Source organism: Malus sylvestris, chromosome 5 (assembly GCF_916048215.2).
Source record: "Malus sylvestris chromosome 5, drMalSylv7.2, whole genome shotgun sequence".
NCBI lineage: Eukaryota > Viridiplantae > Streptophyta > Magnoliopsida > Rosales > Rosaceae > Malus > Malus sylvestris.
Genome location: NC_062264.1, coordinates 7674270 through 7686454, shown reverse-complemented (window position 1 = coordinate 7686454; position 12185 = coordinate 7674270).

The window sequence follows — 12185 nt, the reverse complement described above, 5'->3', positions numbered from 1 at the left end:
GTGCTGATTCTGACCCTAAGAGTGGTGGACATCCTTAGGCTTTCCTAAGGAAGGACACGGAGGGTGAAGACAATGGCAGAGAACTAAGTGACAATGATGACATTAAAGCAGCAGAGGATGTTGATCTTGATGAAGTCGACATATTTTTTAATAATGACGTTCAGGTTAAAGCGAAACATACAAAGGTATTGTCAACCTTCTTTTTATGTCTTTGAATTTTTATTAAGCTTACATGTGCATGTAGGAAGTAGTAAACTTTGCTTAGCATGTTTTCTCATTGTTTTTGCATATGCATGTATAAGCATGTTGATTTGTTGGAATTTCACCTTGGATACCTTTTGTGGGCTGTGCTACTTTGTGTCTTTGCTTGTTGATATGTTTCTTTACTTGTGCATATTTTCTCTGATGTCCCTGCAAGTGAATGCTGGTGTTGTAAGGGCTACAATATGTGTTGAAGCTTCTAATGGTGTTACTTCCGAGCTTATAGAGGATGTTGCGATGGGTAGCAATGTTCAGCCAACAGAAGTCGTACCTTCTCTAGAGGTTCTTTCCCCTGAGGAGCAGGCTTCGGTGGAAGAGTGAGCATCATAGTACGAGGCCCCCAGGAAGCTTAAGCATAGTATTGCCAAATAGAGCATAGGTGTTAAGCTCGATTAAGGAACTGATTTATTCTGGTGAGGCTTTCTCTTCACGAGTCAACTTTAGGGGAGTAAAGGTCCGCTTCAGACTAGCTGATGCATTGGGCAAGTTCTTTGAGTGCGCCGATGATGCAGATGTGAGCTTGATAGGTTTACTTTCCTTCATGCGAGGAATAATTTTTTAGGAGCTATAGACCCTGCTTTATGGCATGAAGCATACTTCCCTATGGGAAATCACAGAGCATAGACTACTATGTTGGCGAGATATGAATAGCGATGTGGCAGCTTTGGGCATGCCAGTATGCTCTTTAGTTGAGAAGATATGAGAGTTACATGATACCATGTTTGGGCTTTGGCTTGAGAAGGAGAATGTCGGCTTGGATCAATTCATCAAAGTAAACAAATTGATGCGTGCTCTCAAACTACATCGTAATGAACTAGAGGTGAAAAGCTCAAGTTGAAGAAGTTGGTCCACATGAGCTCCAAAGAAATAGTGGTGTGCCTTCAACTTGCATCGGATCAATTGCATGCTGGCACCTCTAACAGTTCCTCCGAGAAGTGGTGTTCTAAGCTTAACTTCTCCCCTTCCTATTACTGTGCGCTTTGCCTAACTGTTTGCATTTTTCTAACCCTCAGCTTCTTTTTCTTGGCAGAGCATAAACCTTGAGATGTTAAAGTAGCAGGCTATGAAGAAAGTTGCTTTCATCACTCCGCCTTTACTTTTAGTTGTAATTTCCTTTTAAATCGCTAGCTTATTGTTTTTTGTACAATGGTCATGGGGCCACTTTGCTTTGTATTTTGCTTATTTGCTTTTGACTCCTTCCTTTGGCTTTGGATGCTGATGTTGATTTTATCATAATGCTTGTGACGTCTTTAATCTTCTTGCCATGATATTGGCATTTTCTTGGATGAGAATTTGCTGGATAAACTTATATTTAGAGCTTTCTGAGGCACATGTTTAAGCTTTTGCCTACTTTCCTGGGAGAAATAGTTAATCATGCTGCTTGGCATTTTGCTAGCAAGCTTCTCTAAGGAAAAATGAAAAAGATGTCGTAACTTACATAAGGAAGCAGAACAAGTCTGGAAAGCTTTACTTGCTTAGCTTTGATTGGCTTGTTGGTTTTAAAAGCTTTTCCTTGCTTGGCTTGATTTGGCATTAATAGGTTTTGGCATGTTGCATGAGTATAGCTTTTTAGGAAGCTTTATTTGCTTGACTCAATGGTTTTGCATGGCGTATTGGCTTGGCATGTTGCATAAGCATTGAACCATTGAGCAGCTTGCATGGCATTAATAGGCTTGGCATGTTGCATAAGTACTAGCTTTTGGACGAACTTTAGTTGCTTGACTCAATGGTTTTGCATAGCGTGTTAGCTTGGCATGCTGCATGAGCATTGAACCATTGAGCAGCTTGCTTAGCATTGATTTTGCATTGATTGGCTTGGTTTGGGCTTTTATTATAGCCTTGGCATGATTACTGCTTTAACTTGTTTAGAAGAAATCCTTCTAGTTACACTTTCCAATGTAAAGAAACGAATGTACCAAATCTTTATACAAAATGCTCATTCCTTTCATTAAAATTTGGGGTACATTAATCGTTGCATAGCCTTACAAGGTCTCATAAAGTAAGCAAAATGATCATTGCATAGAATGAGCTTGTTCTTCTAAAATAAGTAAAAGTTTTTTAGCAGTAATATGGCTTTAGCCACTTTGCATTGATAGGTTCCGTTAACATACCTTCCTTGACCAAAGTCAAGTAGTAGTAACCACTTTGATAGGCTTCCTTGATCACAAAAGGTTTTTCCTAGTGTGGGGCGAACTTCAAATGTCTGGATATTTGCCTCCTTATGTGTTCGGCTGTCTTGAGGACAAGATCTCATTCCTTGAAGTTGCATGGCTTGACTGTGCAGTTGTAGGCTTTGGTAACCTGTTGGGGGTTTAGGGCTGCTTTCCTAGCTACTTCTACCTTTTTTTCCTCAAGGTCATTCCACCTCCAGCTTGTGCATATTGTAGCATCACATTCTACGTCATTGAATGTTGAAACTCTTATTGTGGGCATCATCATTTACACAGGGGAAATAGCTTCAGACCCATACACCAATGAGTAATGAGAGAAACCCATAGCATTTCTTGGAGATGTGCGATAGGCCCATAAGACGTTTGGAAGATGTATACTCCAACCCCCAGAGTAGTTATGTATCATTTTGCTTAGGATTCTCAGCTATGTCTTGTTTGTGGCTTCGGCTTGACCATTTCCTTAAGGATAGTATGACATGAAGTGGCGGTGCTTGATCCCATCAGCATCAAGTGTGGCACTTGTTTGTTCATAAAAGGTTTGCCGTTACCACTCACTATTTTGTAAGGTATTCTAAATCGGCAAACGATGCATCCCCTGATGAAATTGGGTACTGCTACTCCCATTACTTTCCTCATAGGGATTACCTCTACCTATTTTGTGAAGTACTCAGTGGCTACTAGGATCAATATGCGGCTTTCAGAAGCTGGATTGATTGTTCCTATCAAATCAAGCCCCCAAGTATAGAATGGCCACGTAGTGCGCATATCTTAGAGCTTAAGCAGAATGCCTGAAATTGGTGCCTTCATTGTAGGAAGGTTGGTGACTAGTTGCTGGACCTGTTGATAGGCTTCACCGCATTCATTGGTCCATACAAATTCCTTCATTTTCCTGATCAATAGGGTGAAGGCTCGTGTTGCTGCTGCTAATCCTGGGATGAAACGTAGAATATAAGATAGCTTCCCTATCAAGCTTTTCAACTCTTTTGCGTTTGTCGGTGGCATGAGGGCTCTTATGGTGCACATTTTGTCTGGATCTACATCGATGTCGCGTTGATGCACCAAGAAGCCTATGAACTTGCTCGAGGAAACATCGAATGACCATTTCTTGGGGTTCATCTTCAACCTATATGCTTGGCATCTCCTCAACACTTTCCTTAGCACTTCCCAATGCCCTTCCCTGGTCTTGGATTTCATGACGAGGTCGTCCACATAGTCTTCCACCTCATTCCCCATCAGGTCGTGAAAAATTGTTGTCATTGTTCGTTGATATGTAGCACTGGCTTTTTTGAGTCAGAATGGCAAGATAGTGTAGTAAAAGTTTCCAAATGGCGTGCAGAAAAAAAATCTTCTTAGCATATTTGGCAGACATCTTGATTTGATTGTACCCACTGAAGCCATCCATAAATGACATCAGGCTTTGCCCTGAGATTGAATCGATCATAATGTCCATGGTGGGTAGTGAAAACTCGTCATTTGGGCATGCTGCATTTAGATCTCGGTAGTCGATGCATATCCGAATTTGAACAATGTTCTTTTTCTTTACTGGGATGATGTTGGCTAGCCAAAAAATGTGCTTGATAAATTCAGCCGCCAAGAGCTTTTCTACCTTAACTTTGATTTTAGCCTTTATTTCTGGATGGAAATTCCTCCTTTGTTGTATGATAAGATTGATCCCAAGCTATGTATTTAGAGTGTGGCGCACTAAGTTCGATCAAGGCCTGGCATTTCTTCATAGCTCCTGGCAAAGATGTCCTTGAACTCCTTTAACATGCTAACTAGTTCTTTCTTTTCCTCAACAGTTAAGTAAACGCTAATAGAAATCAATTTTTGCACAGAATGATCATCACTTAGGTTTACATATTCAAGCTTTTCCGCCACTACAGTGGATCCATCCTACATGCATTTTGGCTGGATTCATCCTCGGCATGATTTTCTGCACATAATGATCATTATTTAGGCATGATTTTATGCAGGGATTCGTCCTCGACAACATGTGCAGCCATGTCTTCAGTTTCCTTGGGACCTTTACTTGCTTAGCGTGTAGCGCTTCCATATCGGGGCTTTCCTGCACAATATGGTCAAACCCCCCAACCTGTCATAAGCTGTAGACGACGCGGCCATCGAGAAACACAACCCTGGAGCATTGAGGTGGAGTGTAGGCAATGACACTGGCCTCTGGTTGTATGCATTTTCCTTTTCCCACAGTGGCTAGGAATTCTTAGTGACTGAGATCTCGAACTTCTTCCCAATGGGGTAAAGGTATCCCTGAGGCCTGTGATATCCTACTTCTGGTACTTGAGAAATCATTATAGAACTCAGCATCGGAATAGTGAACTTTGTCTAGGTTGAATGGCATCTAGTTTCCGGGGATGCAAATAGGCCTCAGGCCAATCCTTCCCTTGACGCACTGGTGGTAGGTAGAGGCTACGAGTCTATGCTTATTTATCCATGGCATTCCGAGCAGAGCATTGTAAGCCACATTGATATCCATCACATAAAACTTAGTAAAAGACCTGATAGAGGCGATCTTTAAGTCGATCTCGATATATCCAATTGTTTCCTCATTGCTATTCCCAAACCCATTGATAGAGATTTGAGACCTTACCACCTTTGACATTGGGACACCTGTTGCAATGAGCACTACCAAGGGTAGAATGTTGACAAAGAAACCAGTGTCAACCAAAGCTCGCCTGATGAAGACGTCATTAATCTATCATTCTAGGTACAGTGGCCTTTGATGGTCAGGGAAAGCCATTTCCATGTTTTCGTCAGTGAAGATAATGGCATTGTTGTTCTCAATGAAGGCCTTATGCAGTTGGACAGTATAGCATTGAGGGCCATAGTCATTGGAAACATGCATGAGAACTTCAGCAGTAGTAGTCCTTACTTCCGGGTCGTATTCAAGCTGGTCGAAAAAGGATTTAAACTTCGGGTTTTCCTAGAAGACTTGCGCTGCAGTAGGCCCTTGCCCTTGCGAAAGGTAATGCTCAAATGTTTCCATGTCGGGAAGGTTGTACAAAGTCACAACCGTCATTTCTTGGCTGAACAATTGCTCTTCCAAGGCTTCCTTGTTGTATTCTTCTGGCATATCGATGGTGAAGACTTCGTCACTTAGGCTTGGGGAAAAATCCACGAGATTTGCATCCTCATCTCCCTATCCCTTAGCTTGAGAACATGGAGTATCATAGCTCTGCGGCTTGGAGTATTTGCACCAGTAAGCTTTCTCTATGTTCTTGGAAGATGACTTCTAGTGGCTTCGGGTCGTTGATCTATGGGTGGTAGACATCATCATCTCTAGAGCATGTGATGACAGCTGCCATCTCTTTCTTTCAGCGTTTTGGCAGAGGGTCAATGTCTATGGCTTGCGTCTTACATGGCAGCTTTAGCGTTCCTTCACAGATTTTTGCATGGAGAATTTTTCGCAAAGTTTGGCATACAATATAGGGATGTCCCACATACTAATGGTATCGACAGTAACTGAGGTTCTTTCTATCTTCCCTAGAAGGGGTTGTGTACGGCCGAGGCAGCTTGATGGCCCCATATACGAGCATGGTATCAAGGATATCTGGGAATTATTCATCGCTGCTTTCCAATGGATGATAGGGTTCCCTATCGCTTTCCCTTTTCATCATTTTCTGTGAGTTATAGTTAGATCTGTTATCCACGGCTAGGGCATGATGAGCTTCCTTCTTGTCAGTTTTCCAAGATCTCCTCGTGGAAGGCTTGACCAACAAGCTGGTCTTCCTCACCGCCTCCAAGAGCCTCGCGAACTAGCTGATACCAATGTTTTCCAAGCACACCTTATAGTCAGCTACAATGTTGCTGATGCAGATCTCCACAAGAGCTTTCTCGTCTTTCTTGTCACAGCAGTCAAGGGTGAGGTCTTGGAAACGTTTAACAAAAATCATCGAATCTTCCCTGTGCTTTTGGCATGTATTGTTGAGCTGAGTTGTTGTGACTCTTTCCTCATGCTAGAAGTATTTTTTTTACAAATTTTACCAGCTAGCTCTTCCCAGGTCCCGATAGAACCTGGTGCGAGGGTGGTGTACCAAGTATAGGCATGATTAATTAGGCTTTTCGAGAACTCCCTGAGACGTAGGTTGTATTCGCCGACATGAGGACCCAAAACGTCAATGAAACGACTTATATGTTCCTCAGGGCTACCATTATTCCCGTCAAAGAAAACAAGGTTAGGAGTCTTGTATCCCTTAGGATATGGGATGTGGAGAACGCTAGTTGGATATGGTGGCTCAGGAACATATTTCCAGTCATTCGAACTCATGTGCAACTCATTTTCAAGCATGGCTATGACGTCTTCCTGAGTGACAAATGATGGTGTTTTCTCAGGACCCTTACTAACAGCAACAACTAACTCATCCTGATAAGCCTTTTCGAGCATGGCTATCACTGTTTTCTCGATTGGCTTCGGGATTAAGTTTTTCAACTCTTTCACGAACGCATCAATTTCTTTTTGGGCTTCACCCAAGCCATGAATGGCTACGATGATGTCCAGCATGTCTTATCATCCAGATTTTCCTGGCTTTCCTGGTGGTGTTGGCCTTCACGTTAAGACTCGTCGAGTCAAGAAGCAGCCTCACATGCGTCTAAGGTGTTGCCACTCCTGATAGTGTTTCTTTTGGATCTAGGAGCCATTAAATGAAGATTGCGACTTGTCCCCAACAGAGTCGCCAATTTATGTCGGGGAACTTTTAAGTTGAGAAAGACTTAGACTTTGAGAACGTCATTTTTTTTCTCCTTTGGTGCGGATTCGCAGCAAGTCTCGAAATAGATAGTTTGTCTTAGAAAATACCCCGGTAACATCAACAACTTAAAGATAGCGTGAAAGATCAAGATAATGACTTACTCAAGTGAAGCGTGCTGTGGAAGCTAGAAGATTATTAGTTTACATGAGAGAGAAGGGATTTGCATGGTTGCATGGCATTCTTTGCTAAATAATCTAGGCTTTCCTTAGGTGATAATAAGGTTTCTAATAGCTGGGATGTTTGGTGTAAAGTTATGGAAATTACTAAGGTTCATAGATGGTGATGCTTGGGGCTTGGAGTATGCTTCTAGGCTAAGTGGAACTTTCTGGGCTTCTTCCTGGGTGGTTTTCTTTCACTACGTTTTCCCTATGTCTCTCTGTGTTACTCTAATCTCATCTTTGTTTTTCCCTTTATTGGCTTATCCCCCTCCTTATGTAAATGAAGGGTTCTTCTCTAAGTTTCAAAGGAATATCTCTTTATGGCTTGGTCTTCCCCTCATTTCTCCCTAGTTATCATATTATTCCCCATTTTGGTGTAAACTAGTTGCACTGTTGAGACCTGCAGATTGCTTTTTCCTGAGACGCGACTTTCCAAGGGCAGCCTTCCGCAAGCACTAAATCTGGTAGCGCGCTTCATGGCTTTTGCGCGTTGGCTATCTGTGCAGGCTAAGAAAGGAAAGTCAGTATTAAATGCCTGACTTGCTAGGCTCAACATGCATTTAATGCAAGAATCTATTTTAATCCTAATAATGGGGTTGACTTGCTAAGGAAATGGATAGACTAGGCAAGTTTTCTCTCAATGATTCTTGCATGAAATACAAAAGGTATAGGCTTGGATCTTTGGGCTCCTAAGCAGCCCAAAGTCTTCCATGACCCCGATTCCACATTGGCCGATAATCTTCAATAACCATCCACACCACAATCCACTTGGCAGGCCCCGAATATGTGACTTGGGCTTGGCATGATTTGTGGCTAAGGGAGCATGGCGTGATGAATGGGCATAAGCATGGCGTGAATATCCAATTTAATCACCGTGGCATGGCATGTTTGTAAATATATTCCTCGTCGATCACGTGCCTTGGCATGTGTTTGGGCTTGAATGCAGGCTTTGCATGACAATTAGGCCTTAAGACTTGGTTGGGTTGGTATGTGACATTTTTGAGCCCCAATAACGTCGAGCCTAAACCCATCTAAAGAAAAATCTAAAAGGTCTAAACCAGCGTAACAAGTTTCAAAGCACCAAAAGAAAAATGTTAGAAAAAAAAAAGGAAAAACACACATTATGAAGAACATAAGACCATGTTAGAAAATTTTTTGGCAACCACATTCCCTTCTAGATAAATATGTGACCACCAAAAAGTCATTTCATGAATTCAGTTTAAGCAAGCAAGCCATTAAGCCCGAAAAGGCCAAGAAGGAACAAAGTCTTTTGAACGAAGACAAACAAGAGCACTAGTAAAATCACTTTTCACAAAAACAATGTCAAATCATTTATAAGCCAATTCTACGACAATAATTTGCGAAAAGAATTGTGATGACCAATAACTTGACATAATCCACCAAGAAATCGATCATGACAGTCAACCAAGTAGAACTAGCTTGACATTGGTCATCCTCACTAGTTTGTCTACTTTTCTTAATCTTAGTTCCAATAAACCTAATTGATTAGTCATCCTCATAGATTTATCTAACTATCTAGATGCAAAATTCCTAAAGGTGATCAATCATTAGAAATTCGAACCTAGAATAAAATACCCACAAAGATTAAGAATCTAACATGGCATATAATCGGATAATAATCAACAAAGTACTTCGCAAATATTCATGTCATGGCTTCATCATAAACCTTAGAAAAGAACTTAGTTACACATAAAAATAAGAATAAAAGAAAGATAGAACCCGGAATCCATGGCAAAGCACGTCCCTTAGCTATTCTTCACAAATTACGGAGATGGTGATTGGTAGTATGGTATGGTTTATATGGGGATGCAGGGGTTGTGGTGGATATCTTTGAGAGAGCTTAGGACACTTATTTATACTAGAAAAACCCTAAAAGGTCTGGGAGAAACTCTCCTAAATAAAACAAACTCCTAAACAATTAATGACACAAACTAGGAAAGAATCCTTCTTGACTTGGGAAACACGTCATCTGTCTTGCACTCCAGATTTGGGGTCGATTTATCTTCTAGAAAATTTTGTAAAAATATGGGAAACTTAGTTTTATCTCTTATCTTTCTAGCCTATATCGCACGCCACTAGGAAAAATCGGGAAAGCCTCCAAATATTCATTCTCCCACAGCTGCACAGTTCTAAAGGGAAAGTTACTTCTGTAGGATTAACTTTGAAAACTGGAACGTTTGGCTTCATGAAAAATTATGAAATTTGGTTAAAATGATCTTCCACCTCTTAGCTTCATTCTCCAATTGGTTTTGCATCAAAACTCCTCCAAAAAGTCGAATTATCACCAAAAACGTTCTAAGTGCGCAGATTGACTGAAATTGAGAAAAGGAAAGTAATAAGGCTCTTTTATATTCAATTCCTTAATAAAAAAAATAGGGATAAATGATATGAAAATATAATAAATAATGGGGCGTGCGCTCCGCGCCTTTCTCCCTTTCCTCTAAGTTCTAACGGGCCCGAGCCTAGCTTTGTGCCCTTGTGCCCTTGGCCCATACCGAGCCATCACCTGGCCCACGTCAGCCGGTACCCAAGTCGCACCCTCGGCTTAAGCCGAGCCAACCCCCATACCATGCCATCAGTAGCCCACGCTGCCCAATACAGCATAGCAGTCCCGTGGCACCCTTGCCATGTGTTTCACACTTCCTCGGCCCCCGCCGAGCCAGTTTTCAAGAAGAAGGAAAAGTTCAAAATTTTCTTACCTTGGTGCAGGACATAGAAGAAGAACAACAACGATAGACGACTCTTTGTAAAGGCAAGAGAAGAATAAAGCAAGGGAAGGGGGAAATTTGCCTCTGGCTTCTCTCTTCCTTGTTGGAATTATGATTGTTCTCCAAATTTATTTAATCCCCTACTTAAGGCAGAATTATGAAGGAAATATTTATGAAAACAAGTTCATTTAAGCAACATCTATGCATGCAATTAACAATTAAAAGGTGGAATCATGCTTGTATGCACTCAAAAACAAAACTTTACCCATGAAACCTAGTGAGTGTGGTGAACCAAGACTCAACTCAAGAACAAAGTGACTTGAGAAATATTATACCTTTGTAGATTCCTCTTTGCATAAGCAAAGGCTAATCACCCAAAAGATAGGGCCTTCATTCCTTACTTCTTAGCTCCATGGATTTTTTGGATGAGGATGGTAGAATAGATTCTCCAAGTTCCCAAAATAGGGAACCTCTAAGTCTCCACACCAAGGAGAGCATTGATGAAGAGATGAGTGACCTAGAGGAAGTAAAATTGTTAGCTATTTTCCTCTATGGTGGCCAGCCTCTTAGAGAGAAAATGAGAGCTTGTGTTCTCTCCAATTTCTTCAAAGAAAACCCTAATAAATTTTGGCTATAAAGTTCTTTATATAGTCCCTTCACTTAAGTGACAAAAGAACCAAAACCCTTCATTCTCTAATGTGACCGCCTTAAGGGTTCATTGGGCTTTCAAGCCCTTTGTGTTTTCAAGTTGTCATACAACTTGAGTTATTGGACTTGACATTCAAATCCCATTGGACCTTGAGGCCCAAACCTAACCTGAGGTCTAATATGAATTTATTCGTTTGATTAATTAACATATTAATTAATTCTGGCCATGAATAATTAAACCATTTAATTATCCTTACAAATCTCCGTTGTTTCTTCAATCTCTACCTTACACGGTGTACGATCCATTAAGTTCCTTTTAGCGAGGCAGTGGGCGATTAGAACTCTTCAAATCGATTGTGAATTAAAACATACTTTCAATTCTCCCTTTAGTGATTATATACCTTTAGGGCTTCCACAAACCATAAGTGACACCTAGCAGTATGTCATGGCTACCCAAGCTAATCAAAAGTGGTGGAGAACCTATTCAGTTTAGGATTACAATGCAATACGGTATTTCTCCATTACAATACTTTTGACCACATTGTTTGGTTTAATAGTTTATTCATGTTTACTATCCAATGTGATTCATTTACTTATATGATTACCTTGAATGTGATTTAGAACAACTTCCTAAATCACATTCATACTCTGGTCAGAGATTCTTAATCATATCATAGAGTATTCTCCCTCAAACGGTTTAAAGGTTAAATATCCCTTGTTCTGCATTCACTTACCTCCATGGTTAAGTGGCTTAACCCCAACTATGTCGTGGACACCCTCTGACGGAGTGACTTTGACATAGTCAAAGATCAAAGACCTAACCACAAGACAACTATGATGCCTCAGGTCAAATGATTACTTTGCATTATCCTAACCATGAGTTCTAATGTGAAATGAGTATAAGAACTCCTCGTTGTTTATGTTCAGTGGACTCATTCTCTATTGAGCACCTACATGCTTGTCTTGGTGTCAGTCACACCAATGACTCGAGTCCAATCATTCTCCCTAAGAGAAGACATAGCACATACGGATCTTAACGGACTATCAATGTCAAATTGGCAATTCTATGATCAGGAACGTTTAGAGTATGTATACGAAAAAGAATGGTCTCATGAATCTAATTTCTTTAGATCACATTCTCTCAATTACATATTCCTTGGACTTATCGTTTAAGCATATAACATTTATATGAGACGACTTTAAACAATAATATTTACCCTTTATATTAAACTAGATTAGTTTAACATGTGAAATGTCCGTAAAGTATCATCATGTGATTGGCCTTTAGGGCACATTTCCAACAAATTAAATAGGTATTGGGGCAACTGGATTCCTTTTCCTATAAGAAGTCTATCTGCAAATCAAGAAATGAGATCAAAGAAACAACTCTACAAGCCTATGCAGCTTAGATTTCTACACCTACTGCCCTTTTCCCACATGCAACCCAGCAGGTGT